The sequence below is a fragment of the Petaurus breviceps genome, unplaced genomic scaffold (genome assembly GCF_028583685.1).
Source record: "Petaurus breviceps papuanus isolate PSGF00001 unplaced genomic scaffold, PetGlider_PUasm1.0 225, whole genome shotgun sequence".
NCBI lineage: Eukaryota > Metazoa > Chordata > Mammalia > Diprotodontia > Petauridae > Petaurus > Petaurus breviceps.
The window spans coordinates 12,307,623-12,315,245 of NW_027185889.1; the positions used below are offsets into that span (position 1 = coordinate 12,307,623).

A 7,623-nucleotide genomic window follows, 5' to 3' on the forward strand; every position below is an offset into this window, starting at 1 on the left:
AAAAAAAAAAAACAAAATTAATAGACCCTTAGTCAATATGATAAAAAAAAAAAAGAAAGAAGAAAACCAAATTATGAGAATCAAAAATGAATCTACCTCCAATGAGGAGGAAATCAAAACAATAATCAGGAATTATTTTTCCCAATTGTATGCACATAAATTTGACAATCTTAGGGAAATGGATGAATATTTACAAAAATACAAGTTGCCCAGATTAACTGAAGAGGAAGTAAATTACTTAACCCCATCTCAGAAAAAGAAATTGAACAAGCCATCAGTCAACTCCCTAGGAAAAAATCTCCAGGGCCAGATGGATTTACTAGTGAATTCTATCAAACATTTAAAGAACAATTGATTCCAATACTCTACAAACTATATGGGAAGATTGATGAAGAAGGGGTCCTACCAAATTCTTTTTATGACACAAATATGGTACTGATACCTAAATCAGGAAGAGATAAAACAGAGAAAGAAAATTATAGACCAATCTCCCTCATGATTATACAGATGCAAAAATTCTAAATAAAATACTAGCAAAAAGACTACAGCAACTTATCTCAAGAATAATACATTTTAATCAGGTAGGATCTATTCCAGGAATGCAAGGATGGTTTAATATTAGGAAAACCATCAGTATAATTGATCATATCAACCATAAAAATAGCAGAAACCTCATGATCATCTCAATAGATGCAGAAAAGGCTTTTGACAAAATACAACATCCATTCCTATTAAAAACATTAGAAAGCATAGAATAAATGTAGCCTTCCTTAAACTAATAGGTAGCATCTATTTAAAGCCATAAGCAAGTATTATATGTATTGGGGAGAAGCTAGAAGCATTTCCCATAAGATCAGGAGTGAAACAAGGGTGTCCACCATCACCCCTCTTATTCAATCTGGTCCTAGAAATGCTAGCAGTAGAAATTAGAGAAGAAAAAGAAATCAAAGGAATCAAATTAGGCAAAGAAGAGATGAAGCTATCACTCTTCACAGATGATATGATGATATACTTAGAGAATCAAGTAAAAAACTACTTGAGACAATAAATAAATTTGGCAAAGTTGCAGGATATAAAATAAACCCACACAAATCCTCGGCATTCCTATATATTTCCAATGAAATTCAACAGCAAGAGATAGAAAGGGAAATCCCATTTAAAGTTACTGTAGACATTATAAAATATTTTGGAATCTACCTGCCAAAACAAACCCAGGACCTATATGACCACAACTACAAAACACTTTTCACATAAAGTCAGATCTAACTAATTGGAAAAATATCAATTGCTCGTGGCTGGGTTGAGCTAATATAATAAAAATGACAATTTTACCTAAATTAAATTATATATTTAGTGCCATACCAATTAATTTACCAAAAAACTACTTTATAGAGCTAGAAAAAATAATAACAAAATTCCTTTGAAAGAATAAATGGTCCAGAATATAAAGGGAATTAATGCAAAGAAATGCTAGGGAAGGTGGACTAGCTATACCATATTTCAATCTGTATTACAAAACTACTTGGTATTGACTGAGGAATAGAGCAGTAGATCAATGGAATAGATTAGGCACATGAGATTCAGAAGTCAACGACTATAGTAATCTATTGTTTGATAAACCCAAAGACCCTGGTTTTTGGGATAAGAAATCACTATTTGTCAAAAACTACTGGGAAAACTGGAATATAGTATGGCAGAAACTGGGCATAGACCGTTATCTTACACCATATACCAAAATCAAGTCTAAATGGGTGCATGATCTAGGTATAAAGGTTTATACTGTAAGCAGTCTCGTAAAACAAGGAATAGTTTACCTGTCAGAGTTGTGGAGAGGGAAAGACTTTATGACTAAACAAGAATTAGAGAACATTATAAAATGTAAAATGGATAATTTTGATTACATGAAATTGAAAAGCTTCTGTACAAACAAAGCCAATGTAATCAAGATTAAGAGGGAGGTGGGAAATTGGGAAAGAATCTTTACAACCTATGTCTCTGACAAAGGACTCATTTCTAAAATACACAGAGAACAGAGTCAAATTTATAAGAATACAAGTCATTCCACAATTGATAAATGGTCAAAGGACATGAACAGGCAATTTTCAGAGAAAGAAATTAAAGATATCTATAAGCACATGAAGAAATGCTCTAAATCACTATTGATTAGAGAAATGCAAATCAAAACAACTCTGAAGTACCACATCTCACCAGTCAGACTGGCTAAGATGACAAAACAGGAAAATGACAAATGCTGGAAAGAATGTGGGCAAATTGGAACACTCATGCATTGCTGGTGGAGTTGTGAACTGATCCAGCCTTTCTGGAGAGCAATCTGGAATTAGACCCAAAGGGCTATAAATACTTTCATATCGTTTGACCCAGCAATACCACTCCTAGGGTTATATCCCAAAGAGATCATAGAAGTGCGAGGAAGACCCATATGTACAAAAATGTTTATAGCAGCTCTTTTTGTGGTGGCAAAGAATTGGAAATTAAGGGGGTGCCCATCAATTGAGGAATGGCTGAACAAGTTTTGGTATATGCATGTTATGGAGTACTATTGTGCTATAAGAAATGAGGAACAGGCGGTCTTCATATTTACCTGGAGAGGCTTATACAAACTGATGCTGAGTGAGAAGAGTAGAACCAGGAGAAATTTGTACACAATTACAGACACAACGTATGTGTGATGACCGACTTTGGTAGACTGGACTCCTCTCAGAAATGCAGTGATATAAGTCAATCCCAAAAGACTCATGATGGAGAGAAATGTGTGCATCCGGAGAAAGAACTAGAAAGAACTGAGTTTATATCCAGGTGGAAGCAAAATACCTGATGTTTTTCCTTCTCTTGTTTGGTTTTATGTCCTCTTTACCATTTTTCATTCCATCTGATACAATCCATCTCTATAACCTGAAAAAAGAAAAAAGAAAAGAAGATTAGGGTCCAAATCCTGTCTCTGTTACTTACTACCTGTATGACCTCAGACAAGACCTCTCTGTGCTTCATTTTCTTCAAGTGCAAAATAAGGGGTTTGATCTAGATGGATTCCAAGGTTTTATCCAGCTTTAGATTAATGATTAGGTAGGCTAAAGGATATAGAGACTCTCTGATATACACTTCCAGTGTGACCTTTGGCAAATCACTGAAACTCCTAAAATAAGGGGATTGGATGAAATGTCATCTCACACCCCCTCCAGATCTAGATCTGAGATGCTAAGACAGTTTTAGAGATAAGGTGTGATGGAGAGAGCCCTGAATCTAGAGGCAGGCCTGGAATCCCAGTTCTGCTCCACTGTGTGGTCTCAAACAAACCTCCAGCTCTTCTGAAGCTCATAATTCTTAGATACCTCTTTCCCACATTTTTAAGCTACAAATCATGATATAAATGTAAGGTATTACCAGCATTCTTTTAGCCAAGCTAAAATAAGCAGGTGTCAGAGCTCTCAACTTGAGACAATAAGGACCTGAGCCGGCACAGGATCCTCCTACCAGAATCCCCACATCTGTTCTTCCGCAGATCCTCTGAATCCCTAGGCAGATCTGAAATAATAAGCTCCCTGCCCCCCACACCCACCCCAGCTTCGAGGTCCAAGAATGAGACAACATAGGAAGCATTGTTTAATCCCACCTTGCCTGTTCTATTTCTGGGTGAGAAGTAATTGGATCCATCTCTGTAGCATCCTTGCTGTCCTATAAGAGTTCCTGAGTGCTATAATTGGAGAGGGGAAGGTGGGACATGGCTATTAAGGGCCCAAGTATTGGCAGACGACTCAACTATATAATTCACGTATGTGCATTGTTGTTTATACATTGTCGCTTGTCTATTCGCTGTACCTATGTTGTGGTTGTGGCTCTAAAGTCAGAACCCTCTTAATTCAGGTTCAATGTTGAGACAAAATGAGGAGCTCTGAATGTCATTAAACCTTGAACAGACACTAACACAGCAAGAGTACACAGTAAGATTACAGTAGCCCTTGGTTTCTCGGGATGCAGCACCCCTAGTCTCCTAGAAGCTTGTCTAGTCAGTTAATCATCAGAGTCCTCTTTGAGAATGCAGAAACGACAACAACAAGGGTATAGCAACTCGTGGGCTTGGGCTACCACTAATTCTGAGAGGCTGCGAGGGAACAGATCATCTTGAGCCTTAGCCTTTTTTCTTTTTAATTTAGCTTAGTTTTAATTTCCATTTCCAAATTCTCTCCCTGCACCTCTTCCCACACCCATTGAGAAGACAAGAAATTCAAAACTCATTATATATATATGAAGTTATACAAAATATATTTCCACATTAGCCATGTTGTTGGGGGGGGGCAAGAAAAATAAAGAAAGTGGGGAAAAATATATTTCAATCTGCTCTCAGTTCTCTCTCTGAAGATGGGCAGGATTTTTTTCAGCATAAGACCTTTGGATTGTCATGGATTACTGTACTGATCAGAATTGACTTGGGCTTTTTATTGACTAGTTCAGAAAGCTATGTCAGAGAATCTGGAACCAGTCGTGTTTCCTAGGGGAAGGAAGCTTCACCTATGAAGTCACTAAGGAAACTGGAGCTAAAAAAGTTGTGTTGTGTGGGAGTTGTATGTAGGGAAGGAGTAGTATCAGGGCAAGAGAAGCTGTGTCAGGAATCTGCTGTCCTACCACACACCACTCCTCAGTGGCAAGATCCTAATGATCTTCTAGAGGACCTTCCACCAATTAAATAGCTAGAAAGTCCTCCTGTCATGGATAGTACTAAAGGAGAAAAGGGTGGTGGGGGAACAAAAATTAAAAATATGGAAGACTACAAAAGCCAAAATTTCTAAGCCTTTCCTCCCTCCTTCAAAAAGGCTAAGTCTTACAGTCTGGTCCATATGATGGGTGATATAACATCTTTGAAATACACAGTGGGTCTCCTAATGAATGTGGTAGCCACAGCACAGATGATGACACTCCAGCTCAGTCACAGATATCTTCTCTTGGTATGAGATGGTGATGAGCAGGAGCAGCTCTATGAACATCAGAGCTTTGGCATGTATATTTCTGACAAAGTAAATAATTCTTCATCCTGCATCAGGGTCATCTGTAGAAAAGTGGCTGAGAGGTCATAAGTCTCTTGCATAAAAAACTATCTTGGGATCTAAATTGATACTGAGGCTCGCCCTGTACCACCACCAACTTGGTATTTCCTAACCCACCTTCCAAAAACTCCCGCTCCCTGAGAGTTGCATGAGTTGAATGATACAATGTTGTCTCTTCCAAAGGACTGTGAGTTCCTTGAAAGAAGAGACCTGGGTTTCTGCCTTTCTTCGGATCCCCAGAACTTAGCCCAGTACCTGGAACATGCTTAATTACTGATTATCCATTGACTGATTGATGGATAAAACAGAACACAGAGAAACAAAATCTGATGTCCTAAAGTATCAAGGAAGAGAATGCAGAACCTTGCCCTGAAGGAAAAACAAACTTTGAGATAAAAGTTCACTTGTTTAATGCTTTCAGGCCCTGTTGACTTTCTCAAACAAAGCAACTTTCTACTCCTTGAATTTCAAAGTTATAGATGTGCTGAATAAAGAATTTAATGTAGCCACCCTGGAAATCTGAGAATGTTTTCTTGACTTGGTCTATAAATTCTATAAGACTTTTAAACCTGGGCACATACTCGAGGAAAATTGGTCTAGTAAAAGTGGGAAAAGATTAAAAGGGGTGTGTATGAGGAGGGGTGGGAGGTAAAGCTTTATTTTTTTCTTTTTTTAAGCCTTTTTTTTTTTAAAAAGAGATTATTTCTCAAGCTAAACAGTAAAGGCAAAAACTTCAGTGATTCCAAGATCAAAGTCTCAAGTCTGAACTCGGTAGGTCAGTTCCCTTAAAAAAAAAAAAAAGAAGACAGTTCCCTTTCAGACTATTCCATGGTCAGAGATTGTATGTGTCCCATCTCATGCTCCAAACAACAGCTGCTGCCTCCAGCTTCCTAGTATCATGTAACCACTTTTTGTTTGAGACACAGAATCTTGAACCTGAAAGTTTCAGCACCTCTAGATTTTCCACCAACTCTCTCCTCCATTGGTGGGCTCTCTTCCTAGTCCCACCCCTTTTTTTTCTTCTTTTCCCAACCTGACTTTGTGTACACCCCTTTCTGGGAGAGGTGGAAGGGGAACGTTTTTGTACCTTTTGAGTTCCCTAAATTGCAAAGAATAAAAATTTCCAGGGTGAGGTTTTGTCCAGAGTGGTTTTGACAGTTAGAAAAATGAGCCTGAAAAAGGCTGTCCATAATTACCCTGTACAACTCTTTCAAAAGCCATCTTCATCATTCCTACCTCTGTTTCTGTGCCCCTTTCCTAACTCTTGACTTCTTTGCTCTACCTCCCCCGCCCCAGTCCCAACATTCAGTATATTCTTTGTATCTTCAGGATGCTCTTTCTCTCTCCCTCCCTCTTTTTCCCTCTCTCTCCTATCTGTCTCTCTCTGAGTGTATTTGTCTCTGTCTCTCTCTGTCTCTCTGTCCCCCCCTGTCTCACTCTCTCCTCTCTTTATGTACCTCTCTATCTCTTCCCTCTCTTTCCCTTTCTCCCTCTCTTTCCTCTCTATCTCTTCCTCTCTGTGTCTCTGTCCCTCCTCTCTTTCTCTCTTCCGCTTTCTTTTTCCTCTCTCTGTCTCTTTGTATCTCTGTCTATGTGTGTGTGTGTGTGTGTCTCTATCCCTCTTCTGTTTGTCTCTCTGTCTTGGTATCTCCTCTTTGTCTCTTCCCCCCTCTTTCTCTTTTTCCTGTTTCTCTCCCCTCTCTCTCTTTCTCTCTCACTCTCTTCTGTCTCTCCTCTTCTTTCCCTTTTTCTCTCTCTTTCCTCTGGGTCTGTCTATCTGTGCTCCCCTTTCTCAACTCCAAACTTCCCATGAGTATTTCCTCATTAACCTAAATGAATTTCCAATTGGTGAGGTTGAGACACTCTCAGGCAACAGCCTTTCCTTAAATTATAGCTCTTAATTATTTCCTCTCTAAAGGACTTGTTGGAGTAAGGAGAGTTATAAAGAGTTAATGAACTCTGGCTCCCCCCCCCCCCCCCCGCTGGGAAGATTAGTTGGTCATTCCAGTTTCTTCATCATTTCTCAACTTCCTGTCTAAAGACTGAGGAGCCATTCAATCTTTGACCCTTGATGAAGGAAGCCACCTACCATACAGGGGATGCTTTTCTCTAAACCAAGAAATATAAACATACCTACGAGATGGTCTCCAGTTGAGTCAGGGTCTTCTCTGTGGAGGATTCACAGAAGAATATGAAAAAGAATAATACAACTGAGAAGTTGTGCAAAGGTTTTGATTGGTAATACCCACACTGATGAGATTATCCATCCCTTACATAGCTTCCCATTTTGTGTTCTTCTAATCCGTGTTTCTGTGAATCCTCTGAAGAAGATTAATAAATGATTATTGACTAGCTGAATGATATTCTCCAAGGGTGGCAGTTCCTCCCATACTCCTGCCACACAGAACCAGGAAGAAGAATAGATATAAAGAGATAGATGTATAGATAGACAGACACACAGATGGACGGACGGACAGACAGACAGACAGACAGACAGACAGACAGACAGACAGATAGATAGATAGATAGATAGATAGATAGATAGATAGATAGATAGATAGAT

General features: G+C 38.8%; 1 long non-coding RNA gene across 1 annotated transcript in view; it reads right to left on the reverse strand.

The window, feature by feature from the left end:
- Positions 1–3,563, reverse strand: part of LOC138166680 (uncharacterized) — an 8,764-nt gene extending 5,201 nt beyond the window's left edge. Inside the window, exons 1-2 of the long non-coding RNA XR_011169691.1 lie at positions 3,403–3,563; positions 2,833–2,913 (exon numbers count right to left, since the gene is read on the reverse strand). This is a non-coding gene — a long non-coding RNA (uncharacterized lncRNA). The remainder of the gene's footprint in view (positions 1–2,832; positions 2,914–3,402) is intronic.
- Between the last annotated feature and the right edge of the window lie 4,060 nt (positions 3,564–7,623).